Source organism: Ambystoma mexicanum, chromosome 6p, assembly GCF_040938575.1.
Source record: "Ambystoma mexicanum isolate Mex_15411 chromosome 6p, UKY_AmexF1_1, whole genome shotgun sequence".
In the NCBI taxonomy this organism is placed as follows: Eukaryota; Metazoa; Chordata; class Amphibia; order Caudata; family Ambystomatidae; genus Ambystoma; species Ambystoma mexicanum.
In genome coordinates, this window is record NC_090935.1 from 14,611,556 (window position 1) to 14,631,826 (window position 20,271).

Genomic DNA, 20,271 nt, shown 5'->3' on the forward strand with positions numbered 1-20,271 from the left:
GTGAAAGAGGCCTAAGCTTGTGAAGGGAACCTGAGAGGCCCTTTGAAGGTAAGTACTATTTTTGTGTTTTTATTGAACACTTGGAAGAGGCCTAAGCTTGGGAAGGGAACCTGAGAGGCCCTTTGAAGGTAAGTACTATTTTGTGGTGGTTTTTCTTGGACACGTGGAAGAGGCCTAAGCTGGGGAAGGGAACCTGAGAGGCCCTTTGAAGGTAAGTACTATTTTGTGGTGGTTTTTCTTGGACACGTTGAAGAGGCCTAAGCTGGGAAGGGAACCTGAGAGGCCCTTTGAAGGTAAGTGCTATTTTGTGGTGGTTTTTCTTGGACACGTGGAAGAGGCCTAAGCCTGGGAAGGGAACCTGAGAGGCCCTTTGAAGGTAAGTACTATTTTGTGGTGGTTTTGCTTGGACACGTTGAAGAGGCCTAAGCCTGGGGAAGGGAACCTGAGAGGTCCTTTGAAGGTAAGTACTATTTTTGTGTTTTTATTGAACACTTGGAAGAGGTCTAAGCTTGGGAAGGGAACCTGAGAGGCCCTTTGAAGGTAAGTACTATTTTGTGGTGGTTTTTCTTGGACACGTGGAAGAGGCCTAACCTGGGAAGGGAACCTGAGAGGCCCTTTGAAGGTAAGTACTATTTTGTGGTGGTTTTTCTTGGACACGTGGAAGAGGCCTAAGCTTGGGAAGGGAACCTGAGAGGCCCTTTGAAGGTAAGTACTATTTTGTGGTGGTTTTTCTTGGACACGTGGAAGAGGCCTAAGCTGGGAAGGGAACCTGAGAGGCCCTTTGAAGGTAAGTACTATTTTTGTGTTTTTATTGAACACTTGGAAGAGGCCTAAGCCGGGGAAGGGAACCTGAGAGGCCCTTTGAAGGTAAGTACTATTTTGTGGTGTTTTTTCTTGGACACGTGGAAGAGGCCTAAGCTGGGAAGGGAACCTGAGAGGCCCTTTGAAGGTAAGTACTATTTTGTGGTGGTTTTTCTTGGACACGTGGAAGAGGCCTAAGCTGGAAAGGGAACCTGAGAGGCCCTTTGAAGGTAAGTACTATTTTGTGGTGGTTTTTCTTGGACACGTGGAAGAGGCCTAAGCCTGGGAAGGGAACCTGAGAGGCCCTTTGAAGGTAAGTACTATTTTGTGGTGGTTTTTCTTGGACACGTGGAAGAAGCCTAAGCCTGGGAAAGGAACCTGAGAGGCCCTTTGAAGGTAAGTACTATTTTGTGGTGGTTTTTCTTGGACACGTGGAAGAGGCCTAAGCTGGGAAGGGAACCTGAGAGGCCCTTTGAAGGTAAGTACTATTTTGTGGTGGTTTTTCTTGGACACGTGGAAGAGGCCTAAGCCTGGGGAAGGGAACCTGAGAGGCCCTTTGAAGGTAAGTACTATTTTGTGGTGGTTTTTCTTGTACACGTGGAAGAGGCCTAAGCTGGGGAAGGGAACCTGAGAGGCCCATTGAAGGTAAGTACTATTTTGTGGTGGTTTTTCTTGGACACGTGGAAGAGGCCTAAGCCGGGGAAGGGAACGTGAGAGGCCCATTGAAGGTAAGTACTATTTTGTGGTGGTTTTTCTTGGACACGTGGAAGAGGCCTAAGCCGGGGAAGGGAACCTGAGAGGCCAATTGAAGGTAAGTACTATTTTGTGGTGGTTTTTCTTGGACACGTGGAAGAGGCCTAAGCCTGGGGAAGGGAACCTGAGGGGCACTTTGAAGGTAAGTACTATTTTGTGGTGGTTTTTCTTGGACACGTGGAAGAGGCCTAAGCCTGGGGAAGGGAACCTGAGAGGCCCTTTGAAGGTAAGTACTATTTTGTGGTGGTTTTTCTTAGACACGTGGAAGAGGCCTAAGCCTGGGGAAGGGAACCTGAGAGGCCCTTTGAAGGTAAGTACTATTTTGTGGTGGTTTTTCTTGGACACGTGGAAGAGGCCTAAGCTGGGGAAGGGAACCTGAGATGCCCTTTGAAGGTAAGTACTATTTTGTGGTGGTTTTTCTTGGACACGTGGAAGAGGCCTAAGCTGGGAAGGGAACCTGAGAGGCCCTTTGAAGGTAAGTACTATTTTGTGGTGGTTTTTCTTGGACACGTGGAAGAGGCCTAAGCCTGGGAAGGGAACCTGAGAGGCCCTTTGAAGGTAAGTACTATTTTGTGGTGGTTTTTCTTGGACACGTGGAAGAAGCCTAAGCCTGGGAAGGGAACCTGAGATGCCCTTTGAAGGTAAGTACTATTTTGTGGTGGTTTTTCTTGGACACGTGGAAGAGGCCTAAGCTGGGAAGGGAACCTGAGAGGCCCTTTGAAGGTAAGTACTATTTTGTGGTGGTTTTTCTTGGACACGTGGAAGAGGCCTAAGCCTGGGGAAGGGAACCTGAGAGGCCCTTTGAAGGTAAGTACTATTTTGTGGTGGTTTTTCTTGTACACGTGGAAGAGGCCTAAGCTGGGGAAGGGAACCTGAGAGGCCCATTGAAGGTAAGTACTATTTTGTGGTGGTTTTTCTTGGACACGTGGAAGAGGCCTAAGCCGGGGAAGGGAACCTGAGAGGCCCATTGAAGGTAAGTACTATTTTGTGGTGGTTTTTCTTGGACACGTGGAAGAGGCCTAAGCCGGGGAAGGGAACCTGAGAGGCCCATTGAAGGTAAGTACTATTTTGTGGTGGTTTTTCTTGGACACGTGGAAGAGGCCTAAGCCTGGGGAAGGGAACCTGAGGGGCACTTTGAAGGTAAGTACTATTTTGTGGTGGTTTTTCTTGGACACGTGGAAGAGGCTTAAGCCTGGGGAAGGGAACCTGAGAGGCCCTTTGAAGGTAAGTACTATTTTGTGGTGGTTTTTCTTGGACACGTGGAAGAGGCCTAAGCCTGGGGAAGGGAACCTGAGAGGCCCTTTGAAGGTAAGTACTATTTTGTGGTGGTTTTTCTTGGACACGTGGAAAAGGCCTAAGCTGGGGAAGGGAACCTGAGAGGCCCTTTGAAGGTAAGTACTATTTTATGGTGGTTTTTCTTGGACACGTGGAAGAGGCCTAAGCTTGGGAAGGGAACCTGAGAGGCCCTTTGAAGGTAAGTACTATTTTTGTGTTTTTATTGAACACTTGGAAGAGGCCTAAGCTTGGGAAGGGAACCTGAGAGGCCCTTTGAAGGTAAGTACTATTTTGTGGTTTTCTTGGACACGTGGAAGAGGCCTAAGCTTGGGAAGGGAACCTGAGAGGCCCATTGAAGGTAAGTACTATTTTTGTGTTTTTCTTGGACACGTGGAAGAGGCCTAAGCCTGGAAAAGGGAACCTGAGAGGCCCATTGAAGGTAAGTACTATTTTGAAGTGGTTTTTCTTGGACACGTGGAAGAGGCCTAAGCTGGGGAAGGGAACCTGAGAGGCCCATTGAAGGTAAGTACTATTTTGTGGTGGTTTTTCTTGGACACGTGGAAGAGGCCTAAGCTGGGGAAGGGAACCTGAGAGGCCCATTGAAGGTAAGTACTATTTTGTGGTGGTTTTTCTTGGACACGTGGAAGAGGCCTAAGCTTGGGAAGGAAACCTGAGAGGCCCTTTGAAGGTAAGTACTATTTTGTGGTGGTTTTTCTTGGACACGTGGAAGAGGCCTAAGCCGGGGAAGTGAACCTGAGAGGCCCATTGAAGGTAAGTACTATTTTGTGGTGGTTTTTCTTGGACACGTGGAAGAGGCCTAAGCCGGGGAAGGGAACCTGAGAGGCCCATTGAAGGTAAGTACTATTTTGTGGTGGTTTTTCTTGGACACGTGGAAGAGGCCTAAGCCTGGGGAAGGGAACCTGAGGGGCACTTTGAAGGTAAGTACTATTTTGTGGTGGTTTTTCTTGGACACGTGGAAGAGGCCTAAGCCTGGGGAAGGGAACCTGAGAGGCCCTTTGAAGGTAAGTACTATTTTGTGGTGGTTTTTCTTGGACACGTGGAAGAGGCCTAAGCCTGGGGAAGAGAACCTGAGAGGCCCTTTGAAGGTAAGTACTATTTTGTGGTGGTTTTTCTTGGACACGTGGAAGAGGCCTAAGCTGGGGAAGGGAACCTGAGAGGCCCTTTGAAGGTAAGTACTATTTTATGGTGGTTTTTCTTGGACACGTGGAAGAGGCCTAAGCTTGGGAAGGGAACCTGAGAGGCCCTTTGAAGGTAAGTACTATTTTTGTGTTTTTATTGAACACTTGGAAGAGGCCTAAGCTTGGGAAGGGAACCTGAGAGGCCCTTTGAAGTTAAGTACTATTTTGTGGTTTTCTTGGACACGTGGAAGAGGCCTAAGCTTGGGAAGGGAACCTGAGAGGCCCATTGAAGGTAAGTACTATTTTTGTGTTTTTCTTGGACACGTGGAAGAGGCCTAAGCCTGGAAAAGGGAACCTGAGAGGCCCATTGAAGGTAAGTACTATTTTGAAGTGGTTTTTCTTGGACACGTGGAAGAGGCCTAAGCTGGGGAAGGGAACCTGAGAGGCCCATTGAAGGTAAGTACTATTTTGTGGTGGTTTTTCTTGGACACGTGGAAGAGGCCTAAGCTGGGGAAGGGAACCTGAGAGGCCCATTGAAGGTAAGTACTATTTTGTGGTGGTTTTTCTTGGACACGTGGAAGAGGCCTAAGCTTGGGAAGGGAACCTGAGAGGCCCTTTGAAGGTAAGTACTATTTTGTGGTTTTCTTGGACACGTGCAAGAGGCCTAAGCCTGGGAAGGGAACCTGAGAGGCCCATTGAAGGTAAGTACTATTTTGTGGTTTTCTTGGACACGTGGAAGAGGCCTAAGCCTGGGGAAGGGAACCTGAGAGGCCCTTTGAAGGTAAGTACTATTTTGTGGTTTTCTTGGACACGTGGAAGAGGCCTAAGCTTGGGAAGGGAACCTGAGAGGCCCTTTGAAGGTAAGTACTATTTTGTGTTTTTATTGAACACTTGGAAGAGGCCTAAGCTTGGGAAGGGAACCTGAGAGGCCCTTTGAAGGTAAGTACTATTTTTGTGTTTTTATTGAACACTTGGAAGAGGCCTAAGCTTGGGAAGGGAACCTGAGAGGCCCTTTGAAGGTAAGTACTATTTTGTGGTGGTTTTTCTTGGACACGTGGAAGAGGCCTAAGCTGGGGAAGGGAACCTGAGAGGCCCTTTGAAGGTAAGTACTATTTTGTGGTGGTTTTTCTTCGACACTTGGAAGAGGCCTAAGCTGGGAAGGGAACCTGAGAGGCCCTTTGAAGGTAAGTACTATTTTGTGGTGGTTTTTCTTGGACACGTGGAAGAGGCCTAAGCTGGGGAAGGGAACCTGAGAGGCCCTTTGAAGGTAAGTACTATTTTGTGGTGGTTTTTCTTGGACACGTGGAAGAGGCCTAAGCTTGTGAAGGGAACCTGAGAGGCCCTTTGAAGGTAAGTACTATTTTTGTGTTTTTATTGAACACTTGGAAGAGGCCTAAGCTTGGGAAGGGAACCTGAGAGGCCCTTTGAAGGTAAGTACTATTTTGTGGTGGTTTTTCTTGGACACGTGGAAGAGGCCTAAGCTGGGGAAGGGAACCTGAGAGGCCCTTTGAAGGTAGGTACTATTTTGTGGTGGTTTTTCTTGGACACGTTGAAGAGGCCTAAGCTGGGAAGGGAACCTGAGAGGCCCTTTGACGGTAAGTGCTATTTTGTGGTGGTTTTTCTTGGACACGTGGAAGAGGCCTAAGCCTGGGAAGGAAACCTGAGAGGCCCTTTGAAGGTAAGTACTATTTTGTGGTGGTTTTGCTTGGACACGTTGAAGAGGCCTAAGCCTGGGGAAGGGAACCTGAGAGGTCCTTTGAAGGTAAGTACTATTTTTGTGTTTTTATTGAACACTTGGAAGAGGTCTAAGCTTGGGAAGGGAATCTGAGAGGCCCTTTGAAGGTAAGTACTATTTTGTGGTGGTTTTTCTTGGACACGTGGAAGAGGCCTAACCTGGGAAGGGAACCTGAGAGGCCCTTTGAAGGTAAGTACTATTTTGTGGTGGTTTTTCTTGGACACGTGGAAGAGGCCTAAGCTTGGGAAGGGAACCTGAGAGGCCCTTTGAAGGTAAGTACTATTTTGTGGTGGTTTTTCTTGGACACGTGGAAGAGGCCTAAGCTGGGAAGGGAACCTGAGAGGCCCTTTGAAGGTAAGTACTATTTTTGTGTTTTTATTGAACACTTGGAAGAGGCCTAAGCTTGGGAAGGGAACCTGAGAGCCCTTTGAAGGTAAGTACTATTTTGTGGTGGTTTTTCTTGGACACGTGGAAGAGGCCTAACCTGGGAAGGGAACCTGAGAGGCCCTTTGAAGGTAACTACTATTTTGTGGTGGTTTTTCTTGGACACGTGGAAGAGGCCTAAGCCGGGGAAGGGAACCTGGGAGGCCTATTGAAGGTAAGTACTATTTTGTGGTTTTCTTGGACACGTGCAAGAGGCCTAAGCCTGGGAAGGGAACCTGAGAGGCCCATTGAAGGTAAGTACTATTTTGTGGTTTTCTTGGACACGTGGAAGAGGCCTAAGCCTGGGGAAGGGAACCTGAGAGGCCCTTTGAAGGTAAGTACTATTTTGTGGTTTTCTTGGACACGTGGAAGAGGCCTAAGCTTGGGAAGGGAACCTGAGAGGCCCTTTGAAGATAAGTACTATTTTGTGTTTTTATTGAACACTTGGAAGAGGCCTAAGCTTGGGAAGGGAACCTGAGAGGCCCTTTGAAGGTAAGTACTATTTTTGTGTTTTTATTGAACACTTGGAAGAGGCCTAAGCTTGGGAAGGGAACCTGAGAGGCCCTTTGAAGGTAAGTACTATTTTGTGGTGGTTTTTCTTGGACACGTGGAAGAGGCCTAAGCTGGGGAAGGGAACCTGAGAGGCCCTTTGAAGGTAAGTACTATTTTGTGGTGGTTTTTCTTCGACACTTGGAAGAGGCCTAAGCTGGGAAGGGAACCTGAGAGGCCCTTTGAAGGTAAGTACTATTTTGTGGTGGTTTTTCTTGGACACGTGGAAGAGGCCTAAGCTGGGGAAGGGAACCTGAGAGGCCCTTTGAAGGTAAGTACTATTTTGTGGTGGTTTTTCTTGGACACGTGGAAGAGGCCTAAGCTTGTGAAGGGAACCTGAGAGGCCCTTTGAAGGTAAGTACTATTTTTGTGTTTTTATTGAACACTTGGAAGAGGCCTAAGCTTGGGAAGGGAACCTGAGAGGCCCTTTGAAGGTAAGTACTATTTTGTGGTGGTTTTTCTTGGACACGTGGAAGAGGCCTAAGCTGGGGAAGGGAACCTGAGAGGCCCTTTGAAGGTAGGTACTATTTTGTGGTGGTTTTTCTTGGACACGTTGAAGAGGCCTAAGCTGGGAAGGGAACCTGAGAGGCCCTTTGACGGTAAGTGCTATTTTGTGGTGGTTTTTCTTGGACACGTGGAAGAGGCCTAAGCCTGGGAAGGAAACCTGAGAGGCCCTTTGAAGGTAAGTACTATTTTGTGGTGGTTTTGCTTGGACACGTTGAAGAGGCCTAAGCCTGGGGAAGGGAACCTGAGAGGTCCTTTGAAGGTAAGTACTATTTTTGTGTTTTTATTGAACACTTGGAAGAGGTCTAAGCTTGGGAAGGGAATCTGAGAGGCCCTTTGAAGGTAAGTACTATTTTGTGGTGGTTTTTCTTGGACACGTGGAAGAGGCCTAACCTGGGAAGGGAACCTGAGAGGCCCTTTGAAGGTAAGTACTATTTTGTGGTGGTTTTTCTTGGACACGTGGAAGAGGCCTAAGCTTGGGAAGGGAACCTGAGAGGCCCTTTGAAGGTAAGTACTATTTTGTGGTGGTTTTTCTTGGACACGTGGAAGAGGCCTAAGCTGGGAAGGGAACCTGAGAGGCCCTTTGAAGGTAAGTACTATTTTTGTGTTTTTATTGAACACTTGGAAGAGGCCTAAGCTTGGGAAGGGAACCTGAGAGCCCTTTGAAGGTAAGTACTATTTTGTGGTGGTTTTTCTTGGACACGTGGAAGAGGCCTAACCTGGGAAGGGAACCTGAGAGGCCCTTTGAAGGTAACTACTATTTTGTGGTGGTTTTTCTTGGACACGTGGAAGAGGCCTAAGCCGGGGAAGGGAACCTGGGAGGCCTATTGAAGGTAAGTACTATTTTGTGGTGTTTTTTCTTGGACACGTGGAAGAGGCCTAAGCCTGGGGAAGGGAATCTGAGAGGCCCTTTGAAGGTAAGTACTATTTTGTGGTGGTTTTTCTTGGACACGTGGAAGAGGCCTAAGCCTGGGAAGGGAACCTGAGAGGCCCTTTGAAGGTAAGTACTATTTTGTGGTGGTTTTTCTTGGACACTTGGAAGAGGCCTAAGCCGGGGAAGGGAACCTGAGAGGCCCTTTGAAGGTAAGTACTATTTTGTGGTGTTTTTTCTTGGACACGTGGAAGAGGCCTAAGCTGGGAAGGGAACCTGAGAGGCCCTTTGAAGGTAAGTACTATTTTGTGGTGGTTTTTCTTGGACACGTGGAAGAGGCCTAAGCTGGGAAGGGAACCTGAGAGGCCCTTTTAAGGTAAGTACTATTTTGTTGTGGTTTTTCTTGGACACGTGGAAGAGGCCTAAGCCTGGGAAGGGAACCTGAGAGGCCCTTTGAAGGTAAGTACTATTTTGTGGTGGTTTTTCTTGGACACGTGGAAGAAGCCTAAGCCTGGGAAAGGAACCTGAGAGGCCCTTTGAAGGTAAGTACTATTTTGTGGTGGTTTTTCTTGGACACGTGGAAGAGGCCTAAGCTGGGAAGGGAACCTGAGAGGCCCTTTGAAGGTAAGTACTATTTTGTGGTGGTTTTTCTTGGACACGTGGAAGAGGCCTAAGCCTGGGGAAGGGAACCTGAGAGGCCCTTTGAAGGTAAGTACTATTTTGTGGTGGTTTTTCTTGTACACGTGGAAGAGGCCTAAGCTGGGGAAGGGAACCTGAGAGGCCCATTGAAGGTAAGTACTATTTTGTGGTGGTTTTTCTTGGACACGTGGAAGAGGCCTAAGCCGGGGAAGGGAACGTGAGAGGCCCATTGAAGGTAAGTACTATTTTGTGGTGGTTTTTCTTGGACACGTGGAAGAGGCCTAAACCGGGGAAGGGAACCTGAGAGGCCCATTGAAGGTAAGTACTATTTTGTGGTGGTTTTTCTTAGACACGTGGAAGAGGCCTAAGCCTGGGGAAGGGAACCTGAGAGGCCCTTTGAAGGTAAGTACTATTTTGTGGTGGTTTTTCTTGGACACGTGGAAGAGGCCTAAGCTGGGGAAGGGAACCTGAGAGGCCCTTTGAAGGTAAGTACTATTTTATGGTGGTTTTTCTTGGACACGTGGAAGAGGCCTAAGCTTGGGAAGGGAACCTGAGAGGCCCTTTGAAGGTAAGTACTATTTTTGTGTTTTTATTGAACACTTGGAAGAGGCCTAAGCTTGGGAAGGGAACCTGAGAGGCCCTTTGAAGGTAAGTACTATTGTGTGGTTTTCTTGGACACTTGGAAGAGGCCTAAGCTTGGGAAGGGAACCTGAGAGGCCCATTGAAGGTAAGTACTATTTTTGTGTTTTTCTTGGACACGTGGAAGAGGCCTAAGCCTGGAAAAGGGAACCTGAGAGGCCCATTGAAGGTAAGTACTATTTTGTGGTGGTTTTTCTTGGACACGTGGAAGAGGCCTAAGCTGGGGAAGGGAACCTGAGAGGCCCATTGAAGGTAAGTACTATTTTGTGGTGGTTTTTCTTGGACACGTGGAAGAGGCCTAAGCTGGGGAAGGGAACCTGAGAGGCCCATTGAAGGTAAGTACTATTTTGTGGTGGTTTTTCTTGGACACGTGGAAGAGGCCTAAGCTTGGGAAGGGAACCTGAGAGGCCCTTTGAAGGTAAGTACTATTTTGTGGTTTTCTTGGACACGTGGAAGAGGCCTAAGCCTGGGAAGGGAACCTGAGAGGCCCATTGAAGGTAAGTACTATTTTGTGGTTTTCTTGGACACGTGGAAGAGGCCTAAGCCTGGGGAAGGGAACCTGAGAGGCCCTTTGAAGGTAAGTACTATTTTGTGGTTTTCTTGGACACGTGGAAGAGGCCTAAGCTTGGGAAGGGAACCTGAGAGGCCCTTTGAAGATAAGTACTATTTTGTGTTTTTATTGAACACTTGGAAGAGGCCTAAGCTTGGGAAGGGAACCTGAGAGGCCCTTTGAAGGTAAGTACTATTTTGTGGTGGTTTTTCTTGAACACTTGGAAGAGGCCTAAGCTTGGGAAGGGAACCTGAGAGGCCCTTTGAAGGTAAGTACTATTTTGTGGTGGTTTTTCTTGGACACGTGGAAGAGGCCTAAGCTGGGGAAGGGAACCTGAGAGGCCCTTTGAAGGTAAGTACTATTTTGGGGTGGTTTTTCTTGGACACGTGGAAGAGGCCTAAGCTGGGAAGGGAACCTGAGAGGCCCTTTGAAGGTAAGTGCTATTTTGTGGTGGTTTTTCTTGGACACGTGGAAGAGGCCTAAGCCTGGGAAGGGAACCTGAGAGGCCCTTTGAAGGTAAGTACTATTTTGTGGTGGTTTTTCTTGGACACGTTGAAGAGGCCTAAGCCTGGGGAAGGGAACCTGAGAGGTCCTTTGAAGGTAAGTACTATTTTTGTGTTTTTATTGAACACTTGGAAGAGGTCTAAGCTTGGGAAGGGAACCTGAGAGGCCCTTTGAAGGTAAGTACTATTTTGTGGTGGTTTTTCTTGGACACGTGGAAGAGGCCTAAGCTGGGAAGGGAACCTGAGAGGCCCTTTGAAGGTAAGTACTATTTTGTGGTGGTTTTTCTTGGACACGTGGAAGAGGCCTAAGCTTGGGAAGGGAACCTGAGAGGCCCTTTGAAGGTAAGTACTATTTTGTGGTGGTTTTTCTTGGACACGTGGAAGAGGCCTAAGCTGGGAAGGGAACCTGAGAGGCCCTTTGAAGGTAAGTACTATTTTTGTGTTTTTATTGAACACTTGGAAGAGGCCTAAGCTTGGGAAGGGAACCTGAGAGGCCCTTTGAAGGTAAGTACTATTTTGTGGTGGTTTTTCTTGGACACGTGGAAGAGGCCTAACCTGGGAAGGGAACCTGAGAGGCCCTTTGAAGGTAAGTACTATTTTGTGGTGGTTTTTCTTGGACACGTGGAAGAGGCCTAAGCTTGGGAAGGGAACCTGAGAGGCCCTTTGAAGGTAAGTACTATTTTGTGTTTTTATTGAACACTTGGAAGAGGCCTAAGCTTGGGAAGGGAACCTGAGAGGCCCTTTAAAGGTAAGTACTATTTTGTGGTGGTTTTTCTTGGACACGTTGAAGAGGCCTAAGCCTGGGGAAGGGAACCTGAGAGGTCCTTTGAAGGTAAGTACTATTTTTGTGTTTTTATTGAACACTTGGAAGAGGTCTAAGCTTGGGAAGGGAACCTGAGAGGCCCTTTGAAGGTAAGTACTATTTTGTGGTGGTTTTTCTTGGACACGTGGAAGAGGCCTAAGCTGGGAAGGGAACCTGAGAGGCCCTTTGAAGGTAAGTACTATTTTGTGGTGGTTTTTCTTGGACACGTGGAAGAGGCCTAAGCTTGGGAAGGGAACCTGAGAGGCCCTTTGAAGGTAAGTACTATTTTGTGGTGGTTTTTCTTGGACACGTGGAAGAGGCCTAAGCTGGGAAGGGAACCTGAGAGGCCCTTTGAAGGTAAGTACTATTTTTGTGTTTTTATTGAACACTTGGAAGAGGCCTAAGCTTGGGAAGGGAACCTGAGAGGCCCTTTGAAGGTAAGTACTATTTTGTGGTGGTTTTTCTTGGACACGTGGAAGAGGCCTAACCTGGGAAGGGAACCTGAGAGGCCCTTTGAAGGTAAGTACTATTTTGTGGTGGTTTTTCTTGGACACGTGGAAGAGGCCTAAGCTTGGGAAGGGAACCTGAGAGGCCCATTGAAGGTAAGTACTATTTTGTGGTGGTTTTTCTTGGACACGTGGAAGAGGCCTAAGCCTGGGGAAGGGAACCTGAGAGGCCCTTTGAAGGTAAGTACTATTTTGTGGTGGTTTTTCTTGGACACGTGGAAGAGGCCTAAGCTGGGGAAGGAACCTGAGAGGCCCTTTGAAGGTAAGTACTATTTTGTGGTGGTTTTTCTTGGACACTTGAAAGAGGCCTAAGCTGGGAAGGGAACCTGAGAGGCCCTTTGAAGGTAAGTACTATTTTGTGGTGGTTTTTCTTGGACACGTGGAAGAGGCCTAAGCTTGAGAAGGGAACCTGAGAGGCCCTTTGAAGGTAAGTACTATTTTGTGGTGGTTTTTCTTGGACACGTGGAAGAGGCCTAAGCTTGAGAAGGGAACCTGAGAGGCCCTTTGAAGGTAAGTACTATTTTTGTGTTTTTATTGAACACTTGGAAGAGGCCTAAGATTGGGAAGGGAACCTGAGAGGCCCTTTGAAGGTAAGTACTATTTTGTGGTGGTTTTTCTTGGACACGTGGAAGAGGCCTAAGCTGGGGAAGGGAACCTGAGAGGCCCTTTGAAGGTAAGTACTATTTTGTGGTGGTTTTTCTTGGACACGTGGAAGAGGCCTAAGCTGGGAAGGGAACCTGAGAGGCCCTTTGAAGGTAAGTGCTATTTTGTGGTGGTTTTTCTTGGACACGTGGAAGAGGCCTAAGCCTGGGAAGGGAACCTGAGAGGCCCTTTGAAGGTAAGTACTATTTTGTGGTGGTTTTTCTTGGACACGTTGAAGAGGCCTAAGCCTGGGGAAGGGAACCTGAGAGGTCCTTTGAAGGTAAGTACTATTTTTGTGTTTTTATTGAACACTTGGAAGAGGTCTAAGCTTGGGAAGGGAACCTGAGAGGCCCTTTGAAGGTAAGTACTATTTTGTGGTGGTTTTTCTTGGACACGTGGAAGAGGCCTAACCTGGGAAGGGAACCTGAGAGGATCTTTGAAGGTAAGTACTATTTTGTGGTGGTTTTTCTTGGACACGTGGAATAGGCCTAAGCTTGGGAAGGGAACCTGAGAGGCCCTTTGAAGGTAAGTACTATTTTGTGGTGGTTTTTCTTGGACACGTGGAAGAGGCCTAAGCTGGGAAGGGAACCTGAGAGGCCCTTTGAAGATAAGTACTATTTTGTGGTTTTCTTGGAAACGTGGAAGAGGCCTAAGCCTGGGGAAGGGAACCTGAGAGGCCCATTGAAGGTAAGTACTATTTTGTGGTTTTCTTGGACACGTGGAAGAGGCCTAAGCCTGGGAAGGGAACCTGAGAGGCCCATTGAAGGTAAGTACTATTTTGTGGTGGTTTTTCTTGGACACGTGGAAGAGGCCTAAGCCTGGGGAAGGGAACCTGAGAGGCGCATTGAAGGTAAGTACTATTTTGTGGTTTTCTTGGACACGTGAAAGAGGCCTAAGCCTGGGGAAGGGAACCTGAGAGGCCCTTTGAAGGTAAGTACTATTTTGTGTTTTTATTGAACACTTGGAAGAGGCCTAAGCTTGGGAAGGGAACCTGAGAGGCCCTTTGAAGGTAAGTACTATTTTGTGGTGGTTTTTCTTGGACACGTGGAAGAGGCCTAAGCTTGGGAAGGGAACCTGAGAGGCCCTTTGAAGGTAAGTACTATTTTTGTGTTTTTATTGAACACTTGGAAGAGGCCTAAGCTTGGGAAGGGAACCTGAGAGGCCCTTTGAAGGTAAGTACTATTTTGTGGTGGTTTTTCTTGGACACGTGGAAGAGGCCTAAGCTGGGGAATGGAACCTGAGAGGCCCTTTGAAGGTAAGTACTATTTTGTGGTGGTTTTTCTTGGACACGTGGAAGAGGCCTAAGCTGGGAAGGGAACCTGAGAGGCCCTTTGAAGGTAAGTACTATTTTTGTGTTTTTATTGAACACTTGGAAGAGGCCTAAGCTTGGGAAGGGAACCTGAGAGGCCCTTTGAAGGTAAGTACTATTTTGTGGTGGTTTTTCTTGGACACGTGGAAGAGGCCTAAGCTGGGAAGGGAGCCTGAGAGGCCCTTTGAAGGTAAGGACTATTTTGTGGTGGTTTTTCTTGGACACGTGGAAGAGGCCTAAGCCTGGGGAAGGGAACCTGAGAGGCCCTTTGAAGGTAAGTACTATTTTTGTGTTTTTATTGAACACTTGGAAGAGGCCTAAGCTTGGGAAGGGAACCTGAGAGGCCCTTTGAAGGTAAGTACTATTTTGTGGTGGTTTTTCTTGGACACGTGGAAGAGGCCTAAGCTGGGAAGGGAACCTGAGAGGCCCTTTGAAGGTAAATACTATTTTGTGGTTTTCTTGGACACGTGGAAGAGGCCTAAGCCTGGGGAAGGGAACCTGAGAGGCCCATTGAAGGTAAGTACTATTTTGTGGTTTTCTTGGACACGTGGAAGAGGCTTAAGCCTGGGAAGGGAACCTGAGAGGCCCATTGAAGGTAAGTACTATTTTGTGGTGGTTTTTCTTGGACAGGTGGAAGAGGCCTAAGCCTGGGGAAGGGAACCTGAGAGGCCCATTGAAGGTAAGTACTATTTTGTGGTTTTCTTGGACACGTGGAAGAGGCCTAAGCCTGGGAAGGGAACCTGAGAGGCCCATTGAAGGTAAGTACTATTTTGTGGTGGTTTTTCTTGGACACGTGGAAGAGGCCTAAGCCTGGGAAGGGAACCTGAGAGGCCCTTTGAAGGTAAGTACTATTTTGTGGTGGTTTTTCTTGGACACGTGGAAGAGGCCTAAGCTGGGAAGGGAACCTGAGAGGCCCTTTGAAGGTAAGTACTATTTTGTGGTGGTTTTTCTTGGACACGTGGAAGAGGCCTAAGCTGGGAAGATAACCTGAGAGGCCCTTTGAAGGTAAGTACTATTTTGTGGTGGTTTTTCTTGGACACGTGGAAGAGGCCTAAGCTGGGAAGGGAACCTGAGAGGCCCTTTGAAGGTAAGTACTATTTTGTGGTTGTTTTTCTTGGACACGTGGAAGAGGCCTAAGCCTGGGGAAGGGAACCTGAGAGGCCCTTTGAAGGTAAGTACTATTTTGTGGTGGTTTTTCTTGGACACGTGGAAGAGGCCTAAGCCTGGGGAAGGGAACCTGAGAGGCCCTTTGAAGGTAAGTACTATTTTGTGGTGGTTTTTCTTGGACACGTGGAAGAGGCCTAAGCCTGGGGAAGGGAACCTGAGAGGCCCTTTGAAGGTAAGTACTATTTTGTGGTGGTTTTTCTTGGACACGTGGAAGAGGCCTAAGCTGGGGAAGGGAACCTGAGAGGCCCATAGAAGGTAAGTACTATTTTGTGGTGGTTTTTCTTGGACACGTGGAAGAGGCCATGCCTGGGGAAGGGAACCTGAGAGGCCCATTGAAGGTAAGTACTATTTTGTGGTGGTTTTTCTTGGACACGTGGAAGAGGCCTAAGCTGGGGAAGGGAACCTGAGAGGCCCTTTGAAGGTAAGTACTATTTTGTGGTGGTTTTTCTTGGACACGTGGAAGAGGCCTAAGCTGGGAAGGGAACCTGAGAGGCCCTTTGAAGGTAAGTACTATTTTGTGGTGGTTTTTCTTGGACACGTGGAAGAGGGCTAAGCCTGGGAAGGGAACCTGAGAGGCCCCTTGAAGGTAAGTACTATTTTGTGGTGGTTTTTCTTGGACACGTGGAAGAGGCCTAAGCCTGGGGAAGGGAACCCGAGAGGCCCTTTGAAGGTAAGTACTATTTTGTGGTGGTTTTTCTTGGACACGTGGAAGAGGCCTAAGCCTGGGAAGGGAACCTGAGAGGCCCATTGAAGGTAAGTACTATTTTGTGGTGGTTTTTCTTGGACACGTGGAAGAGGCCTAAGCCTGGGGAAGGAAACCTGAGAGGCCCTTTGAAGGTAAGTACTATTTTGTGGTGGTTTTTCTTGGACACGTGGAAGAGGCCTAAGCCTGGGAAGGGAACCTGAGAGGCCCATTGAAGGTAAGTACTATTTTGTGGTGGTTTTTCTTGGACACGTGGAAGAGGCCTAAGCCTGGGGAAGGGAACCTGAGAGGCGCATTGAAGGTAAGTACTATTTTGTGGTTTTCTTGGACACGTGAAAGAGGCCTAAGCCTGGGGAAGGGAACCTGAGAGGCCCTTTGAAGGTAAGTACTATTTTGTGTTTTTATTGAACACTTGGAAGAGGCCTAAGCTTGGGAAGGGAACCTGAGAGGCCCTTTGAAGGTAAGTACTATTTTGTGGTGGTTTTTCTTGGACACGTGGAAGAGGCCTAAGTGTAACGCTCACCTGATTCCCGTAGAGGCGCCTTTCTTGACTGGGCGTATACCGTATCTGCAAAGGTGATGTGTAACACACGGCTGGCTCTTTGGGCTGGACCTCTGTGCACTGTATGTCTGACTTGAAGGGTAAGATGTCTGCAGATAGAAAATATGGGATTAAGGAACTGGGTTATTGAATGTCTCTCTCTTCTTCCCTTTCTCTTCTCCTGTAGAACCCCAAAGGTTAACGCTCTCACCTTAGGTAAGTGAACGCCGTGCTCTCCATCTGCCTCGGGGCAGGGTGCTGTAACCAGTTTCTTCACTGGATAAGGGGAGCAGGCCTCTTGACTTCAGAGGACTGCTGTCCGTCGTTTACTGCACGAACGGTAAGTTTCGAGTAATTCTAATGTCTTTAAAGTCTTTAGTAATGATGTTTCTTGTTTTGCAGGGTTCCGGCGATGGCGGATGACGGGCTGAAGTGAGTTGAAGATGGAGCCCGTGTGATGACTAGAAGCGCCTGGAAGCACGTAAGTAAGCGCTTGTTGCCTGCTTCACGATGCGCTCTAACTGTCTTTTTATTTTGCAGGTACAAGTTCGGAGCGGCTGCAGGGTGCCGGAATACCCACTGGGTTAGATGTGGAAAGGAGTAATGGCACGTGAGTATTAAAGTTCCCCAATGTCTTTAAACGCACCTTGTTTTGTCTTTCAGATGCGGGATGCAGCGCCGAAGGCCTCCGGAGCGTGCGAAGAGTTGGTAAGCTTTTGTCTTTCAGATGCCGGAATGCAGTGTGAAGACCTCCGGAGCGCACGAAGAGTAGGTAAGCCTTTGTCTTTCAGATGCCGGAATGCAGCGCGAGGCGTTGGTGACAGCCGATGGACCAGGTAAGTGAAGAGCTGTCACTGAAGACCGTAATGCTAACCTGTTCTTTCTTGTCTTTATAGGTGTTGCTGAAGACTGGATTCAGGATGGTAAGCCTTTTTCCTTAGGCCCAGGATCAGATGCAGAAGACACGATGAGCGTTCTGCTGCAGAGGATGCAGAATAACGCAAAGCAAGATTCATCCATCGGGTGTGGTTTAAATAGCCTCCTGTAGTGCTTAGGAGTCTCCTTCCACAGCCACGCCTAGGTAAGAAAAGAGTTCCGGCTTTCCAGAAGAGTTCCAGTGTTCTGAATCTAGGGAGTGGCTCCTGCCCCACCCAACAGGAAAAGTAGTTCCAAACAGAAGAGGATCAGAGGCTCAACTGGCAGGCAAGTAAGCAGCATGGTCTGCTGCAGGTAAGTCCACCCAAGCATTATGAGCCCGGCGCTTCCAACGCTGGGACTGGGCATATTTATGAGCCTGGTGCCACTGGCACCAGGACTGGGTCCAAAAGGTCCCAATTGGGACTGGTTGGCACTCAGAACCTGGGTTATGGATCTGCTTCCAAGGGAGTTGGGAAAACCCTGACCTTTTGGAAGCAGAGATCATGACAGTACCCCCCCTCAAGGCCCCTCCCAAACCGGGCTTCTCCGGGGGTTTTGGCTTGTCAGGAAATGTTCGGTGAAATCTTTTGCTTAGGCGAGGAGCGTGGACATATTCAGCAGGTTCCCAGGATCTCTCTTGGGGGCCGTAGCCTTTCCAGTCAATTAGGTAAAATAGTTTAGATTTGGAGATCTTGGAGTCCAGAATGCTTTTGACTTCAAACTCGAGTTCTCCATCAACTAGGATAGGTTTTGGAGATTTAGTTAGTCGGGTTTGAGGTTGCACGGGTTTTAATAGAGAGACGTGGAAGACCGGATGTATCTTCATGTGCGGGGGCAAGTCCAACTTGACCGCTACTGGGTTTACTATGGTAGTGATGGAATAGGGACCAAGGTATCTTGGGTTGAATGTGCGTGGCCCTTTTAGAGGTAGATATTTGGTGGATAACCAGACTTGATCCCCTACTTGATATTGAGGGGCTTCCTTCCGATGTTGATCTGCTCCTTTCTTGTATTGTTCTTTAGCCCTTTGAAGGTGAGAAACAGCTTCCTTAAAGGCTTGGGTGATTGTAGAATGCAGGTAGTCTACTGCTGGTGTTTCAAGATCTTGGAGGGGATCCAACTCCGAGGTTCGAGGGTGACTGCCGTACAAAAGAAAAAACGGGGTTTTCCCAGTTCCCGAATGGACAGAGTTATTGTAGGCATATTCGGCTATCCAAAGGATGTCTTTCCAAGTTTTTTCAGTTTGTTGCAGCATGCAGCGTAAATACTGTTCCAGAGTTTGATTGGTCCTCTCGGTTTGTCCGTCGGTCTGAGGGTGGTGACTGGTCGATAGTCTCACATCAATTTGAGCCGACCGACAGCAACTTCGCCAAAAATGAGAAATAAATTGACTACCTCGATCCGAAATTAGAACCGAAGGAAAACCGTGCAGTCGGACGATGTTTTCGAGAAATTCTCGGGCCAGAGTTGCTGCTGTTGGCAAGCCTTTGAGCGGAATGAAATGCGCCATCTTGGAGAATAAGTCCACGATTACTAGAATCGTATTGTATCCGGAGCATGGAGGTAGATCGGTGATGAAGTCCATAGAAAGCGTATGCCAAGGGCGAGGTGGGATGTCAATGGGGCGTAAGAGGCCTGCTGGTCTTTCCTTTTGACTCTTGTTTTGGGCGCATACTCCACAGGACATTATAAAGTCTCTGATATCTTTTTTCCAAGACGGCCACCAGAAGTAGCGCTTGATCTTTTCGGAGGTCTTGGCCATACCGGGATGTCCTTCCATTAAAGAATCGTGATAACAAGAGATTACTTTTTTCTGTAAATCTGTGCTGGGTAGGTATAATCGTTCTTGGAAATACAATAAGTTGTCCTTTACTGCAAAGTCTTTTCCCTGCAGATGCCAATTCTGTATGTCTGCTGGAGTTACAAGTTGCCTGGCCTTATCCTTAACTTCCTCTATGGATTCTGTGGCGATTACACCCAGAATTCTTTGTTCGGGAATGATTGGTACAGGTTTAGGGTTGATCAAGTGTTCTTCCACTCCCATCCGAGAAAGGGCATCAGCTTTACCATTCTTTGTACCAGGTCGATAGGTAATTATGAAGTCAAACTCGGCAAAGAATAATGCCCAACGGAGTTGTCTAGAGGATTGGGCTTTTGCGGTTTTCAAATATTGCAGGTTTCGGTGATCCGTAATCACAGTAACGGTGTGTCGGGCCCCCAGCAGATAATGCCGCCAAGCCTTAAAGGCAGACTTGATAGCCAGAAGTTCCTTGTCAGTAATCGTGTAATTGATTTCAGGAGGTGAGAATTTGCGGGACCAAAATGCCACGGGATGCAACTGATTGGTTACCGGGTCCTTTTGTGATAGAACTGCCCCCATGGCAAGGCTTGAAGCATCAGTTTCCACGATGTAGGGGAGTTCGGGGCGAGGGTGTTTTAAGATTGGTGCAGAGATAAATTTAGTCTTCAAATCCTGGAAAGCTTGTTCCGCCTCGGTAGACCATTCAAAACGTTTGTTTTTCTTTAACAAGGCAGTGATGGGCTGGACTATTCGAGAGAATTCGGGGATAAACCTGCGGTAAAAGTTAGCGAAGCCTAACATGCTTTGCACACCTTTTACGGAGGATGGTGATGGCCATTTGAGAACTGCATCGACCTTCTTTGAATCCATACGCACTCCGCCAGGTGATAATATGAATCCCAAGAATTCAACTTCAGTCACGTTGAAAACACATTTTTCCAACTTAGCGAAAAGTTTGTGTTGACGCAATCTTTTGAGGACCATTTTCACGTGTTTCCGATGGTCAGATTCCGATGAAGAATAAACGAGGATGTCGTGAATGTAAACAACAACACACACATCTATGAGCTCTCTGAGGACATCGTTCATAAAATATTGAAAGGCGGCCGGGGCATTGCAAAGTCCGAAGGGCATGACCTGATATTCAAATAGTCCATACTTGGTGCGGAAGGCCGTCTTCCATTCATCGCCCTCTTTTACTCGTACCAAGTGGTAAGCTCCTCTAAGATCCAGCTTTGTATATATGCATGCTTTTCTGACTTGGTCCAGGAGTTCAGGGATCAAAGGTAACGGATATCTATTCTTAACGGTGATCTGGTTCAGGGAGCGATAATCTATACAAGTTCTAAGGTCTCCTTCCTTTTTTGGAACGAAGAACAAAGCTGAAGAAGCAGGGGACTTGGAAGGACGAATAAACCCATTTGCCAGGTATTGATCCAGGTATTGTCGAAGGTGAAGGTTCTCAGGCTCGGTGAGGGCATAAATTCTACTACAAGGAGGA